The sequence below is a fragment of the Pristiophorus japonicus genome, unplaced genomic scaffold (genome assembly GCF_044704955.1).
Source record: "Pristiophorus japonicus isolate sPriJap1 unplaced genomic scaffold, sPriJap1.hap1 HAP1_SCAFFOLD_49, whole genome shotgun sequence".
Lineage (NCBI taxonomy): Eukaryota > Metazoa > Chordata > Chondrichthyes > Pristiophoridae > Pristiophorus > Pristiophorus japonicus.
Genome location: NW_027254395.1, coordinates 321,481 through 341,187, shown reverse-complemented (window position 1 = coordinate 341,187; position 19,707 = coordinate 321,481).

Below are 19,707 nucleotides of genomic sequence, written 5' to 3'. Positions count from 1 at the left end.
GAGAGTGCAATAAATACTGACCTGGAGAGTACAATATATCCTGACCTGGAGAGTACAATAAATACTGACCTGGAGAGCACTAGAAATACTGACCTCGATATTACAATAAATACTGACCTGGAGTGGGTAATAAATACTGACCTGGAGAGGGCAATAAATACTGACCTGGAAAGTACAATGAACTCTGACCTGGAGAGAACAATAAATACTGACCTGGAGAGTACAATAAATAGTAACCTGGATAGTGCGATAAATGCTGACATGGAGACTGCAATAAATACTGACCTGGAGAGTACAATACACACTGACCTGGAGAGAACAATAAATTGTGACCTGGAGAGGGTAATAAATACTTACCTGGAGAGGGCAATAAATCCTGACCTGGAAAGTACAATGAACACTGACCTGGAGAGTACAATAAATACTGACCTGGAGTGTACAATAAATACTGACCTGGAGAGTCCATTAAATACTGACCTGGAGAGCACAATAAATACTGACCTGGAGTGTACAATAAATACTGTCCTGGAGAGTACAATAAATACTGATCTGGAGACTACAATAAATACTGACCTGAAGAGTACAATACATACTGTCCTGGAGAGTACAATAAATACTGACCTGGAGAGGACAATAAATACTGCCCTAGAGAGGGCAATAAATACTGACTTGGAGAGTACAATAATTACTGATCTGGAGACTACAATAAATACTGACTTGGAGTGTACAATAAATACTGAACTGGAGAGTACAATAAATACAGACATGGAGAGGACAATAAATACTGACCTGGAGAGAGTAATAAATACTATCCTGGAAAGTACAATAAATACTGACGTGGAGAGTACAATAAATACTGACCTGGTGATTGTAGTAAATAGTGACCTGGAGAGTACAATAAATAATGACATGGAGAGTATAATAAATACTGACATGGAGAGGACAAAATATACATACCTTGCGAGTACTTTAAATAGTGACCTGGAGAGTACTATAAATACTGACCTGGAGAGCACAACAAATACTGACCTGGAGAATAGAATAAATACTGACCTGGAGAGGGTAATAAATACTGACCTAGAGAGTACAATAAAAACAGAACTGGAGAGTACAACAAATACTGACCTGGAGAGAGTAATACATTCTGACCTGAAGAGTGCAATAAATACTGACGTGGAGCATACAATAAATAGTGACCTGGAGAGTACAATAAATAGTGACCCAGAGAGGGTAATACATTCTGACCTGAAGAGTGCAATAAATACTGACGTGGGGCGTACAATAAATAGTGACCTGGAGACTACAATAAATAGTGACCTGGAGAGTACAATAAATAATGACCTGGAGAGGGTAATAAATACTGACCTGGGGATTGCAATAAATACTGACCTGGAGAGTACAATAAATACTGACCTGGAGAGCACGATAAACACTGACCTGGAGAGTACAATAAATACTGACATGTAGAGAGTAATAAATACTGACCTGGAGAGGGTAATAAATACAGACCTGGAGAGTACAATAAATACTGACCTGGGGAGAACAATAAATACTGACCTGGACAGTACAATAAACACTGAGCTGGAGAGAAAAATAAATACTGAGCTCTAGAGTACAATAAGTACTGACCCGGAGAGTACAATAAAAACTAACCTGGAGTGTACAATAAATAATGAACTGGAGAGTATAATAAATACTAACCTGGAGAGTACAGTAAATACTGACCTGGAGAGTAAAATAAATACTGACCTGGAGAGGAGAATAAATACGGACCTGGAGAGTGCAATAAAAAATGACCTGGAGATTGCAATATATACTGACCTGGAGAGTACAATAAATACTGACCTGGAGAGGACAATAAATACGGACCTGGAGAGTGCAATAAATACTGACCTGGAGAGTGCAATATATACTGACCTGGAGAGTACAATAAATACTGACCTGTAGAGTACAATAAATACTGACCTGGAGTGCACAAGAAATACTGACCTCGAGAGTACAATAAATACTGACCTGGAGAGTACAATAAATAGTGACCTGGATAGTGCAATAAATGCTGACCTGGAGACTGCAATAAATACTGACCTGGAGAGTACAATAAATACTGACCTGGAGAGAACAATAAATTGTGACCTGGAGAGGGTAATAAATACTTACCTGCAGAGGGCAATAAATCCTGACCTGGAAAGTACAAAGAACACTGACCTGGAGAGAACAATAAATACTGACCTGGAGTGTACAATAAATACTGACCTGGAGAGTACATTAAATACTGACCTGGAGAGCACAATAAATACTGACCTGTAGTGTACAATAAATACTGACCTGGAGAGTACAATAAATACTGATCTGGAGACTACAATAAATACTGACCTGAAGAGTACAATACATACTGTCCTGGAGAGTGCAATAAATACTGACCTGGTGTGTACAATAAACACTGACCTGGAGAGTACAATAAATACTGACCTGGAGAGGACAATAAATACTGCCCTAGAGAGGGCAATAAATACTGACCTGGAGAGTACAATAAATACTGACATGGAGAGGACAAAATATACTGACTTTGAGAGTACAATAAATACTGACCTGGAGAATAGAATAAATACTGACCTGGAGAGGCAAATAAATACTGACCTGGAGAGTACAATAAATACTGACGTGGATCGTACAACAAATAGTGACCTGGAGAGTATAATAAATAGTGACCTGGAGAGTACAATAAATAATGACCTGGAGAGGGTAATAAATACTGACCAGGAGATTGCAATAAATACTGACCGGGAGAGTACAATAAATACTGACCTGGAGAGCACAATAAACACATACCTGGAGAGTACAATACATACTGACCTGGAGAGTGCAATAAATACTGAACTGGAGAGTGCAATAAATGCTGACCTGGAGAGTACAATAAATACTGACCTGGAGAGGGTAATAAATACTGACCTGGAGAGTACAATAAATACTGACCTGAACATTACAATAAATACTGACCTGGAGAGAACAATACAAAGTGACCTGGAAAGGGTAATAAATACTTACCTGGAGAGGGCAATAATTACTGACCTGGAAAGTACAATAAATACTGACCTGGACTGTACAATAAATACTGACCTGGAGAGGGTAATACATACTGACCTGGTGAGGGTAATAAATACAGACATTGAAAGTACAATAAATACTGACCTGGAGAGGGCAATAAATAATGATCTGGACAGTACAATAAATACTGACCTGGAGAGTACAATAAATACTGACCTGGAGAGTACAATAAATACTGAACTGGAGAGAGCAATAAATACTGACCTGGAGTGGGCAATAAATATTGACCTTGAGTGTGCAATATATACTGACCTGGAGAGTTCAATAAATACTGACCTGGAGAGTACAATAAATACTGACCTGGAGAGTACAATAAATACTGACCTGGAGAGAGTAATAAATACTGACCTGGAGAGGTTAATAAATACAGACATGGAGAGTACAATAAATACTGACCTGGGGAGAACAATAAATACTCACCTGGACAGTACAATAAACACTGAGCTGGAGAGAAAAATAAATACTGAGCTCTAGAGTACAATAAATACTGACCCGGAGAGTACAATAAAAACTGACCTGGTGAGTACAATTAATACTGACCTGGAGAGAACAATAAATTGTGACCTGGAGAGGGTAATAAATACTTACCTGGAGAGGGCAATAAATCCTGACCTGGAAAGTACAATGAACACTGACCTGGAGAGTACAATAAATACTGACCTGGAGAGTACAATAAATACTGACTTGGAGTGTACAATAAATACTGACCTGGAGAGTACAATAAATACTGACCTGGAGAGAGTAATAAATACTGACCTGGAGAGGTTAATAAATACTGAACTGGAGAGTACAATAAATACAGACATGGAGAGTACAAGAAATACTGACATGGAGAGTACAATAAATACTGACCTGGAGAGAGTAATAAAAACTAACCTGGAAAGTACAATAAATACTGACCTGGAGAGTACAATAAATAATGACCTGGAGAGTATAATAAATACTGACATGGAGAGGACAAAATATACATACCTTGAGAGTACAATAAATACTGACCTGGAGAGTACCATAAATACTGACCTGGAGAGCACAATAAATACTGACCTGGAGAATAGAATAAATACTGACCTGGAGAGGCAAATAAATACTGACGTGGATCGTACAACAAATAGTGACCTGGAGAGTATAATAAATAGTGACCTGGAGAGTACAATAAATAATGACCTGGAGAGGGTAATAAATACTGACCTGGAGATTGCAATAAATACTGACCGGGAGAGTACAATAAATACTGACCTGGAGAGCACAATAAACACTGACCTGGAGAGTACAATAAATATTGACCTGGAGAGCACAATAAATACTGACCTGGAGAGTGCAATAAATACTGACCTGGAGAGTGCAATAAATACTGAACTGGAGAGTGCAATAAATGCTGACCTTGAGAGTACAATAAATACTGACCTGGAGAGCACAATAAATACTGACCTGGAGAATAGAATAAATACTGCCCTGGAGAGGCAAATAAATGCTGACGTGGATCGTACAACAAATAGTGACCTGGAGAGTATAATAAATAGTGACCTGGAGAGTACAATGAATAATGACCTGGAGAGGGTAATAAATACTGACCTGGAGATTGCAATAAATACTGACCGGGAGAGTACAATAAATACTGACCTGGGGAGCACAATAAACACTGACCTGGAGAGTACAATAAATACTGACCTGGAGAGGGTAATAAATTCTGACCTGGAGAGTGCAATAAATACTGACCTGGAGAGTGCAATAAATACTGAACTGGAGAGTGCAATAAATGTTGACCTGGAGAGTACAATAAATACTGACCTGGAGAGTGTAATATATACTGACTTGGAGAGTACAATAAATACTGACCTGAAGATTACAATAAATACTGACCTGGAGAGAACAATACAAAGTGACCTGGAGAGGGTAATAAATACTTACCTGGAGAGGGCAATAATTACTGACCTGGAAAGTACAATAAACACTGAGCTGGAGAGAAAAATAAATACTGAGCTCAAGAGTACAATAAATACTGACCCGGAGAGTACAATAAAAACTGACCTGGAGTGTACAATAAATAATGAACTGGAGAGTACAATAAATACTAACCTGGAGAGTACAGTAAATACTGACCTGGAGAGTAAAATAAATACTGACCTGGAATGGGCAATAAATATTGACCTTGAGAGTGCAATATATACTGACCTGGAGAGTACAATAAATACTGACCTGCAGAGTACAATATATACTGACCTGGAGAGTACAATAAATACTGACCTGGAGAGAGTAATAAATACTGACCTGGAGAGGGTAATAAATACAGACCTGGAGAGTACAATAAATATTGACCTGGAGAGGACAATAAATACTGACCTGGACAGTACAATAAACACTGAGCTGGAGAGAAAAATAAATTCTGACCTCTAGAGTACAATAAGTACTGACCTAGAGAGTACAATAAAAACTGACCTGGAGAGTGCAATAAATACTGACCTGTAGAGTACAATTAATACTGACCAGGTGAGTACAATAAATACTCACCTGGAGAGCACAAGAAATACTGACCTCGAGAGTACAATCAATACTGACCTGGAGTGGGTAATAAATACTGACCTGGAGAGGGCAATAAATACTGACCTGGATAGTACAATAATTACTGATCAGGAGACGACAATAAATACTGACCTGAAGAATACAATACATATTGACCTGGAGAGTACACTAAATACTGACCTGAAATGTACAATAAATACAGACCTGGAGAGTACAATATATACTTACCTGGAGAGGACAACAAAAACTGACATGGACAGTACAATAAATACTGACCTGGAGAGGGTAATAAATACTGACCTGGAGAGTACAATAAATACTGACCTGGAGAGGGCAATAAATACTGACCTGGAGAGTACAATAAATACTCACCTGGAGACTACAATAACTACGGACCTGGAGAGTGCAATAAATACTGACCTGGAGAGTACAATAAATACTGACCTGGAGTGCACAATAAATACTGCCCTGGAGAGCACAAAAATTATTGACCTGGAGAGTACAATAAATACTGACCTGGAGAGAGTAATAAATTTGACCTGGAGAGTACAAAAAATACTGACCTGGAGTGTACAATAAATACTGACCTGTAGAGTACAATAAATACTGAGATGCAGAGGACAATAAATACTGACCTGGGGTGTACAATAAATACTGACCTGGAGAGTACAATAAATGCTGACATGGAGAGGGCAATAAATACTGACCTGGAAAGTACAATAAATACTGACCTGGAGAGTACATTAAATACTGACCTGTAGTGTACAATAAATACTGAGCTGGAGAGTACAATAAATACAATAAATACTGACCTGGAGAGTACAATAAATACTGACTTGGAGAGTACAATAAAAATGATCTGGAGAGGGTAATAAATACTGACCTGGAGATTACAATAAACACTGACGTGGAGAGTAAAAAAATACTGACCTGGAGTGAAAAATAAATACTGACATGAAGAGGTAATAAATACTGACCTGGAGAGTAAAAAAAAACACTGAAATGGAGAGGACAATAAAAACTCACCTGGAGAGTGCAATAAATACTGACCTGGAGATTACAATAAATACTGATCTGGAGAGTACAATAAATAATAATCTGACGAGTACAATAAAAACTGACCTGGAGAGTGCAATAAATACTGACCTGGAGAGTACAATTAATACTGACCTGGAGAGTACAATAAATACTCACCTGGAGAGCACAAGAAATACTGACCTCGAGAGTACAATAAATACTGACCTGGAGTGGGTAATAAATACTGACCTGGAGAGGGCAATAAATACTGACCTGGATAGTACAATAATTACTGATCTGGAGACGACAATAAATACTGACCTGAAGAATACAATACATATTGACCTGGAGAGTACAATAAACACTGACCTGAAATGTACAATAAATACAGACCTGGAGAGTACAATAAATACTTACCTGGAGAGGACAACACATACTGACACGGACAGTACAATAAATACTGACCTGGAGAGGGTAATAAATACTGACCTGGAGAGTACAATAAATACTGACCTGGAGAGGGCAATAAATACTGACCTGGAGAGTACAATAAATACTGACCTGGAGACTACAATAAATACGGACCTGGAGAGTGCAATAAATACTGACTTGGAGAGTACAATAAATACTAACCTGGAGTGCACAATAAATACTGCCCTGGAGAGCACAAAAATTATTGACCTGGAGAGTACAATAAATACTGACCTGGAGAGAGTAATAAATTTGACCTGGAGAGTACAAAAAATACTGACCTGAAGTGTAAATTAAATACTGACCTGTAGCGTACAATAAATACTGAGATGCAGAGGACAATAAATACTGACCTGGGGTGTACAATAAATACTGACCTGGAGAGTACAATAAATACTGACATGGAGAGGGCAATAAATACTGACTTGGAAAGTACAATAAATACTGACCTGGAGAGTACATTAAATACTGACCTGTAGTGTAAAATAAATACTGAGCTGGAGAGTACAATAAATACAATAAATACTGACCTGGAGAGTACAATAAATACTGACTTGGAGAGTACCATAAAAATGATCTTGAGAGGGTAATAAATACTGACCTGGAGATTACAATAAACACTGACGTGGAGAGTAAAAAAATACTGACCTGGAGTGAAAAATAAATACTGACATGAAGAGGTAATAAATACTGACCTGGAGAGTAAAAAAAAAACACTGAAATGGAGAGGACAATAAAAACTCACCTGGAGAGTGCAATAAATACTGACCTGGAGATTACAATAAATACTGATCTGGAGAGTACAATAAATAATAATATGACGAGTACAATAAAAACTGACCTGGAGAGTGCAATAAATACTGACCTGGAGAGTACAATTAACACTGACCTGGAGAGCAGAAGAAATACTGACCTCGAGAGTACAATAAATACTGGACTGGAGTGGGTAATAAATACTGACCTGGAGAGGGAAATAAATACTGACCTGGATAGTACAATAATTACTGATCTGGAGAGTACAAAAAATACTGACCTGAAGAATACAATACATATTGACCTGGAGAGTACAATAAATACTGACCTGAAATGTACAATAAATACAGACCTGGAGAGTACAATAAATACTTACCTGGAGAGGAAAACAAATACTGACATGGACAGTACAATAAATACTGACCTGGAAAGGGTAATAAATACTGACCTGGAGAGTACAATAAATACTGACCTGGAGAGGGCAATAAATACTGACCTGGAGAGTACAATAAATACTGACCTGGAGACTACAATAAATACGGACCTGGAGAGTGCAATAAATACTGACCTGGAGAGTACAATAAATACTGACCTGGAGTGCACAATAAATACTGCCCTGGAGAGCACAAAAATTATTGACCTGGAGAGTACAATAAATACTGACCTGGAGAGAGTAATAAATTTGACCTGGAGAGTACAAAAAATACTGACCTGGAGTGTACAATAAATACTGACCTGTAGAGTACAATAAATACTGAGATGCAGAGGACAATAAATACTGACCTGGGGTGTACAATAAATACTGACCTGGAGAGTACAATAAATACTGACATGGAGAGGGCAATAAATACTGACCTGGAAAGTACAATAAATACTGACCTGGAGAGTACATTAAATACTGACCTGTAGTGTAAAATAAATACTGAGCTGGAGAGTACAATAAATACAATAAATACTGACCTGGAGAGTACAATAAATACTGACTTGGAGAGTACCATAAAAATGATCTGGAGAGGGTAATAAATACTGACCTGGAGATTACAATAAACACTGACATGGAGAGTAAAAAAATACTGACCTGGAGTGACAAATAAATACTGACATGAAGAGGTAATAAATACTGACCTGGAGAGTAAAAAAAAAAAAAAAATGGAGAGGACAATAAAAACTCACCTGGAGAGTGCAATAAATACTGACCTGGAGATTACAATAAATACTGATCTGGAGAGTACAATAAATAATAATCTGACGAGTACAATAAATACTGACCTGGAGAGTACAATAAATACTGACCTGGTGAGAGTAATAAATAGTGACCTGGAGAGTACAATAAATAATGACCTCGAGTACAAGAAATACTGACATGGAGAGTACAATAAATAGTGACCTGGAGAGAGTAATAAATAATAACCTGGAAAGAACAATAAATACTGACCTGGAGAGTCTAATAAATACTGACCTGGTGAGTGTAATAAATAGTGACCTGGAGAGTACAATAAATACTGACCTGGAGAGTACAATAAATACTGACCTGGAGAGTACAATAAATACTGACCTGGAGAGAGTAATAAATACTGACCTGGAGAGGGTAATAAATACAGACCTGGAGAGTACAATAAATACTGACCTGGAGAGGACAATAAATACTGACCTGGACAGTACAATAAACACTGAGCTGGAGAGAAAAATAAATACTGACCTGTCGAGTACAATAAGTACTGACCTAGAGAGTACAATAAAAACTGACCTGGAGTGTACAATAAATAATGAACTGGAGAGTAAAATAAATACTAACCTGGAGAGTACAGTAAATACTGACCTGGAGAGTAAAATAAATACTGACCTGGAGAGGACAATAAATATGGACCTGGAGAGTGCAATAAATATAGACCTGGAGAGTACAATTAATACTGACCTGGAGAGTACAATAAATACTGACCTGGAGAGCACAAGAAATACTGACATCGAGAGTAAAATAAATACTGACCTGGAGTGGGTAATAAATACTGACCTGGAGAGGGCAATAAATACTGACCTGGATAGTACAATAATTACTGATCTGGAGACTACAATAAATACTGACCTGAAGAATACAATACATATTGACCTGGAGAGTACAATAAATACTGACCTGAAATGTATAATAAATACAGACCTGGAGAGTACAATAAATACTTACCTGGAGAGGACAATAAATACTGACATGGACAGTACAATAAATACTGACCTGGAGAGGGTAATAAATACTGACCTGGAGAGTACAATAAATACTGACCTGGAGAGGGCAATAAATACTGACCTGGAGAGTACAATAAATACTGACCTGGAGACTACAATAAATACGGACCTGGAGAGTGCAATAAATACTGACCTGGAGAGTACAATAAATACTGACCTGGAGTGCATAATAAATGCTGACCTGGAGAGCACAAAAATTATTGACCTGGAGAGTACAATAAATATTGTCCTGGAGAGAGTAATAAATACTTACCTGGAGAGTACAAAAATACTGACCTGGAGTGTACAATAAATACTGACCTGGAGAGTACAATAAATACTGACCTGGAGAGTACAATAAATACTGACCTGTAGAGGGCAATAAATACTGACCTGGAAAGTACAATAAATACTGACCTGGAGAGTACATCAAATACTGACCTGTAGTGTATTATAAATACTGAGCTGGAGAGTAAAATAAATACAATAAATACTGACCTGGAGAGTACAATAAATACTGACTTGGAGAGTACCATAAAAATGATCTGGAGAGGGTAATAAATACTGACCTGGAGATTACAATAAACACTGACGTGGAGAGTACAAAAATACTGACCTGGAGAGTAAAATAAATACTGACATGAAGAGGTAATAAATACTGACATGGAGAGTAAAAAAAACACTGAAATGGAGAGGACAATAAAAACTCACCTGGAGAGTGCAATAAATACTGACCTGGAGATTACAATAAATGCTGATCTGGAGAGTACAATAAATACTGACCTGGAGAGTACAATAAATAGTGATCTGGAGAGAGTAATAAATACTAACCTGGAAAGAACAATAAATACTGACATGGAGAGGACAAAATATACTGACCTGGAGAGTACAATAAATACTGACCTGGAGAGTACTGTAAATACTGACCTGGAGAGCACAATAAATACTGACGTGGAGAGTACAATAAATACTGGCCTTGAGAGTTCAATAAATGCTGACCTGGAGACTGCAATAAATACTGACCTGGAGAGTACAATAAATACTGACCTGGAGAGTCCAATAAATTCTGATCTGAAGAGTACAATAAATACTGGCCTGGAGAGTACAATAAATACTGGCCTTGAGAGTTCAATAAATGCTGACCTGGAGAGCACAATAAATACTGACGTGGAGAGTACAATAAATACTGGCCTTGAGAGTTCAATAAATGCTGACCTGGAGACTGCAATAAATACTGACCTGGAGAGTACAATAAATACTGACCTGGAGAGTACAATAAATTCTGATCTGAAGAGAACAATAAATACTGGCCTGGAGAGTACAATAAATATTGGCCTTGAGCGTTCAATAAATGCTGACCTGGAGAGCACAATAAATACTGACATGGAGAGTAAAAAAAACACTGAAATGGAGAGGACAATAAAAACTCACCTGGAGAGTGCAATAAATACTGACCTGGAGATTACAATAAATGCTGATCTGGAGAGTACAATAAATACTGACCTGGAGAGTACAATAAATGCTGACCTGGAGACTGCAATAAATACTGACCTGGAGAGTACAATAAATACTGACCTGGAGAGTACAATAAATTCTGATCTGAAGAGTACAATAAATACTGGCCTGGAGAGTACAATAAATACTGGCCTTGAGAGTTCAATAAATGCTGACCTGGAGAGCACAATAAATACTGACGTGGAGAGTACAATAAATACTGGCCTTGAGAGTTCAATAAATGCTGACCTGGAGACTGCAATAAATACTGACCTGGAGAGTACAATAAATACTGACCTGGAGAGTACAATAAATTCTGATCTGAAGAGTACAATAAATACTGACCTGGAGAGAACAATAAATTGTTACCTGGAGAGGGTAATAAATAGTTACCTGGAAAGTACAATAATTACTGATCTGGAGACGACAATAAATACTGACCTCAAGAATACAATACATACAGACCTGGAGAATAAAATAAATACTGACCTAGAGTGTACAATAAATACTGACCTGGAGAGTACAATAAATACTGACCTGGAGATGACAATAAATACTGACATGGACAGTACAATAAATACTGACCTGGAGAGGGAAATAAATACTGACCTGGAGAGTACAATAAATACTGACCTGGAGAGGGCAATAAATACTGACCTGGAGAGTACAATGTTTACTGGCCTGGAGACTACAATAAATACGGACCTGGAGAGTGCAATAAATACTGACCTGGAGAGTACATAAATACTGACCTGGAGAGCACAATAAATACTGACCTGGAGAGCACAATAAATATTGACCTGGAGAGTACAATAAATACTGACCTGGAGAGAGTAATAAATACTGACCTGCAGAGTACAAAAAATACTGACCTGGAGTGTACAATAAATACTGACCTGGAGAGTACAATAAATACTGAGATGGAGAGGACAATAAATACTGACCTGGGGTGTACAATAAATACTGACCTGGAGAGTACAATAAATACTGACCGGGAGAGGGCAATAAATACTGACCTGGAAAGTACAATAAATACTGACCAGGAGAGTACATTAAATACTGACTTGTTGAGTACAATAAATACTGAGCTGGAGAGTAAAATAAATACAATAAATACTGACCTGGAGAGTACAATAAATACTGACCTGGAGAGTACCATAAAAATGATGTGGAGAGGGTAATAAATACTGACCTGGAGATTACAATAAACACTGACGTGGAGAGTACAAAAATACTGACCTGGAGAGTAAAATAAATGCTGACCTGAAGAGGGTAATAAATACTGACCTGGAGAGTAAAAAAAAAACTGAAATGGAGAGTACAATAAAAACTCACCTGGAGAGTGCAATAAATACAGATCTGGAGAGGGCAATAAATATTGACCAGGAGAGTACAATAAATACTGACCTGGAGAGTACAATAAATACTGACCTGGAGATTACAATAAATACTGATCTGGAGAGTACAATAAATAATAATCTGACGAGTACAATAAATACTGACCTGGAGAGTACAATAAATACTGACCTGGAGATTACAATAAATACTGATCTGGAGAGTAAAATAAATAATATTCTGACGAGTACAATAAATACTGACGTGGAGAGTACAATAAATACTGACCTGGTGAGAGTAATAAATAGTGACCTGGAGAGTACAATAAATAATGACCTAGAGTACAATAAATACTGACATGGAGAGTACAATAAATAGTGACCTGGAGAGAGTAATAAATACTAACCTGGAAAGTACAATAAATACTGATCTGGAGAGTTCAATAAATACTGACCTGGTGAGTGCAATAAATACTGACCTGGAGAGTACAATAAATACTGACCTGGAGTGCACAATATATACTGACCTGGAGAGCACAAAAATTATTGACCTGGCGAGTACAATAAATACTTACCTGGAGTGCACAATAAATACTGACCTGGAGAGTACAAAAAATAATGACCTGGAGTGTACAATAAATACTGACCTGGAGAGTACAATAAATACTGAGATGGAGAGGCCAATAAATACTGACCTGGGGTGTACAATAAATACTGACCTGGAGAGTACAATAAATACTGACCTGGAGAGGGCAATAAATACTGAACTGGAATGTACAATAAATACTGACCTGGAGTGTACATTAAATACTGACCTGTAGTGTACAATAAATACTGAGCTGGAGAGTACAATAAATACAATAAATACTGACCTGGAGAGTACAATAAATACTGACTTGGAGAGTACCATAAAAATGATTTGGAAAGGGTAATAAATACTGACCTGGAGAGTACAAAAAATACTGACCTGGAGTGTACAATAAATACTGACCTGGAGAGTACAGTAAATACTGAGATGGAGAGGACAATAAATACTGACCTGGGGTGTACAATAAATACTGACCTGGATAGTACAATAAATACTGACCTGGAGAGGGCAATACATACTGACCTGGAAAGTACAATAAATACTGACCTGGAGAGTACATTAAATACTGACCTGTAGTGTACAATAAATACTGAGCTGGAGAGTACAATAATTACAATAAATACTGACCTGGAGAGTACAATAAATACTGACCTGGAGAGCACAATAAATACTGACCTGGAGAGTACAATAAATACTGGCCTTGAGAGGCTAATAAATACTGACCTGGAGAGTACAATAAATACTGACGTGGAGCGTACAATAAATAGTGACCTGGAGAGCACAATAAATACTGACCTGGAGAGTACACTAAATACTGACCTGGAGAGTACAATAAATACTGACCTGGAGAGTACTATAAATACTGACCTGGAGAGCACAATAAATACTGACCTGGAGAGTACAATAAATACTGGCCTTGAGAGGCTAATAAATACTGTCCTGGAGAGGGTAATAAACACTGACCTGGAGAGTACAATAAATACTGACCTGGAGAGTACAATAAATACTGACATGGAGAGGGTAATAAACACTGACCTGCAGAGTACAATAAATACTGACCTGGAGCGTACAATAAATAGTGACCTGGAGAGTACAATAAATATGGACCTGAAAAACGCAATATATACTGACCTGTAGAGTACAATAAATGATGAACTGGAGAGTACAATAAAAACTGACATGCTGAGTACAATAAATACTGACCTGGAGAGTACAATAAATACTGACCTGGAGAGGATAATAAATACTGACCTGGAGAGGGCAATAAATACAGACCTGGAGATGGTAATAAACACTGACCTGGAGAGTACAATAAATACTGACCTGGAGAGTACAATAAATACTGACATGGAGAGGGTAATAAACACTGACCTGGAGAGTACAATAAATACTGACCTGGAGCGTACAATAAATAGTGACCTGGAGAGTACAATAAATAGTGACCTGGAGAGTACAATAAATGCTGACCTGGAGAGGGTAATAAATACTGACGTGGAGAGTACAATAAATACTGACCTGGAGAGTACAATAAATACTGACCTGGAGAGGGCAATAAATACTGACCTGGAGAGCACAATAAATACTGACCTGGAGAGTACAATAAATACTGACCTGGAGAGGGTAATAAATACTGACCTGGAGATTACAATAAATACTGACCTGGAGAGTGTCATAAATACTGACTTGGAGAGTGCAATAAATACTGACCTGGAGAGTGCAATAAATACTGACCTGGAGAGCACAATAAATACTGACCTGGAGAGTACAATAAATTCTGACCTGGAGAGTGCAATAAATACTGAACTTGATTATGCAATAAATGCTGACCTGGAGACTGCAATAAATACTGACCTGGAGAGTACAATAAATACTGAACTGACGAGTACAATAAATACTGATATGGAGAGAACAATAACAATTAACCTGGAGAGGGCAATAAATACTTACCTGGAGAGGGCAACAAATACTGTCCTGGAAAGTACAATTATCTCTGACCTGGAGAGTACAATAAATACTGACCTGGACAGTACAATAAATGCTGACCTGGATAGGGTAATAAATACTGACCTGGAGAGGACAATAAATACTGAAATGGACAGTACAATAAACATTGAGCTGGAGAGTATAATAAATACGACGTGGAGAGTACAATAAATACTGACCTGGAGAGTACAATAAATACTGACCTGGAGTGTACAATAAATAATGACCTGGAGAGTACAATAAATACTAACCTGGAGAGCACAATAAATACTGACCTGTCGAATACAATAAATACTGACCTGGAGAGTACAATAAATACGGAACTTGATTGTGCAATAAATGCTGACCTGGAGACTGCAACACATACTGACCTGGAGAGTACAATAAATACTGAACTGATGAGTACTATAAATACTGACATGGAGAGAACAATAAAAACTAACCTGGTGAGGACAATTAATACTGACCTGGACAGTACAAAAAACAATGATTGGAGAGTATAATAAATACGACCTGGAGAATACAATAAGCACTGAGCTGGAGACTATAATAAATACGACATGGAGTGTACAATAAATACTGACCTGGAGAGTACAATAAATACTGACCTGGAGAGTACAATAAATAATGAGCTGGAGAGTACAATAAATACTAACCTGGAGAGTACAATAAATACTGACCTGTCGAGTACAAGAAATACTGACCTGGAGAGTACAATAAATACGGAACTGGAGAGTGCAATAAATACTGACCTGGAGAGTACAATAAATACTGACCGGGAGTCTACAATAAATACTGACCTGGAGAGTACAATAAATACTGATCTGGAAAGGACAATAAATATTGACCTGAACAGTACAATAAACACTGACCTGGAGAGTACAATAAATACTGACCTGGAGAGTACAATAAATACTGACCTGGAGAGGGTAATAAATACTGACCTGGAGAGTACAATAAAAACTGACCTGGAGAGTGCAATAAATAATGACCTGGAGAGGGAAATAAACAATGACCTGGAGAGTACAATAAATACTGACCTGACGAGTACAATAAATACTGACCTGGAGAGGGCAATAAATACTGACCTGGAGAGCACAATCAATACGATCCTGAAGAGTACAGTAAATACTGACCTGGAGAGTACAATAAATACTAACCTGCAGAGTACAATAAATAAAGACCAGGAGAATATAATAAATACTGACCTAGAGAGGGCAATAAATACTGCCCTAGAGAGGGCAATAAATACTGACCTGGAGAGTATAATAAATACTGACCTGGAGAGTACAATAAATACTGACCTAGAGAGTACAATAAATACTGACCTGGAAAGGGGAATAAATACTGTCCTGGAGAGGGCAATAAAGACTGACCTGTAGAATAGAATAAATACTGATCTAGAGAGACAATAAATACTAACCTGGAGAGGGCAATAAATACTGACCTGGAGAGGGCAATAAATAGTGACCTGGAGCGTACAATAAATAGTGACATGGAGAGTACAATAAATAGTGACCGGGAGAGCACAATAAATGCTGACCTGGAGAGTACAATAAATACTGACCTGGAGAGGGTAATAAATACTGACCTGGAGAGGGTAATAAATACTGACTTGGAGAGTGCAATAAATACTGACCTGGAGAGGGGAATAAATACTGTCCTGGAGAGGACGATAAATACTAACCTGGACAGTGCAATAAACACTGAGCTGGAGAGTATAATAAATACGACCTCGAGAGTACAATAAATACTGACCTGGAGAGTACAATAAATACTGACCTGTAGTGTAAAATAAATAATGTCCTGGAGAGTACAATAAATTCTAACCTGGAGAGAACAATAAATACTGACCTGTCGAGTACAATAATAACCGACCTGGAGAGTACAATAAATACGGAACTTGATTATGCAATAAATGCTGTCCTGGAGAATGCAATAAATACTGACCTGGAGACTACAATAAATACTGAACTGACGAGTACAATAAATATTGACATGGAGAGAACAATAAAAAGTAACCTGGAGAGGACAATAAATACTGACCAAGACAGGACAATAAACACAGAGCTGGAGAATATAATAAATACGACCTGGAGAGTACAATAAACACTGACCTGGAGAGTACAATAAATACTGACCAGGAGGTACAATAAATACGGACCTGAAAAGCGCAATATATACTGACCTGGAGAGTACAATAAATGCTGAACTGGAGAGTACAATAAAGACTGACATGCTGAGTACAATAAATACTGACCTGGAGAGTACAATAAATACTGACCTGGAGAGGCTAATAAATACTGACCTGGAGAGTACAATAAATACTGACCTGGAGAGAGCAATAAATACTTATATGGAGAGCACCATAAATACTGACCTGGAGAGTACAATAAATACTGACATGGAGAGGGTAATAAACACTGACCTGGAGAGTACAATAAATACTGACCAGGAGCGTACAATAAATAGTGACCTGGAGAGTACAATAAATAGTGACCTGGAGAGTACAATAAATGCTGACCTGGAGAGGGTAATAAATACTGACTTGGAGAGTGCAATAAATACTGACCTGGAGAGTACAATAAATACTGACCTGGAGAGCACAATAAATACTGACCTGGAGAGTCCAATAAATTCTGACCTGGAGAGTGCAATAAATACTGAACTTGATTATGCAATAAATGCTGACCTGGAGACTGCAATAAATACTGACATGGAGAGAACAATAAAAAGTAACCTGGAGAGGGTAATAAATACTGAACTGGTGAGTAAAATAAATACTTACCTGGAGTGCACAATAAATACTGATCTGGAGAGTACAATACATACTGACCTGGAGAGTACAATAAATACTGACTGGCAGACTACAATAAATAGTGACCTGGAGAGTACAATAAATACTGACCTGGTGAGTACAATAAATACTTAGCTGGAGTGTACAATAAATACTGATCTGGAGAGGACAATAAATACTGACCTGGAGAGTACAATATACACTGACCTGTAGAGTACAATAAATACTGACCTGGAGAGTACAATAAATACTGACCTCGAGAGTACATTAAATACTCACCTGGAGAGGGCAATAAATACTGACCTGGAGAGGGCAATAAATAGTGACCTGGAGAGTATAATAAATACGACGTCGAGAGTACAATAAATACTGACCTGGAGAGTACAATAAATACTGACCTGGAGTGTACAATAAATAATGACCTGGAGAGTACAATAAATTCTAACCTGGAGAGTACAATAAATACTGAACTGTCGAGTACAATAATAACTGACCTGGAGAGTACAATAAATACGCAACTTGATTCTGCAATAAATGCTGTCCTGGAGAATGCAATAAATACTGACCTGGAGAGTACAATAAATACTGAACTGACGAGTACAATAAATATTGACATGGAGAGAACAATAAAAAGTAACCTGGAGAGGACAATAAATACTGACCAAGACAGGACAACAAACACAGAGCTGGAGAATATAATAAATAAGACCTGGAGAGTACAATAAACACTGACCTGGAGAGTACAATAAATACTGACCAGGAGGTACAATAAATACGGACCTGAAAAGTGCAATATATACTGACCTAGAGAGTACAATAAATGCTGACCTGGAGAGTACAATAAAGACTGACATGCTGAGTACAATAAATACTGACCTGGAGAGTACAATAAATACTGACCTGGAGAGGCTAATAAATACTGACCTGGAGAGTACAATAAATACTGACCTGGAGAGTGCAATAAATACTTATATGGAGAGCACAATAAATACTGACCTGGAGAGTACAATAAATACTGACATGGAGAGGGTAATAAACACTGACCTGGAGAGTACAATAAATACTGACCTGGAGCGGACAATAAATAGTGACCTGGAGAGTACGATAAATAGTGACCTGGAGAGTACAATAAATGCTGACCTGGAGAGGGTAATAAATACTGACTTGGAGAGTACAATAAATACTGACCTGGAGAGTACAATAAATACTGACCTGGAGAGCACAATAAATACTGACCTGGAGAGTCCAATAAATTCTGACCTGGAGAGTGCAATAAATACTGAACTTGATTATGCAATAAATGCTGACCTGGAGACTGCAATAAATACTGACATGGAGAGAACAATAAAAAGTAACCTGGAGAGGGTAATAAATACTGACCTGGTGAGTACAATAAATACTTACCTGGAGTGTACAATAAATACTGA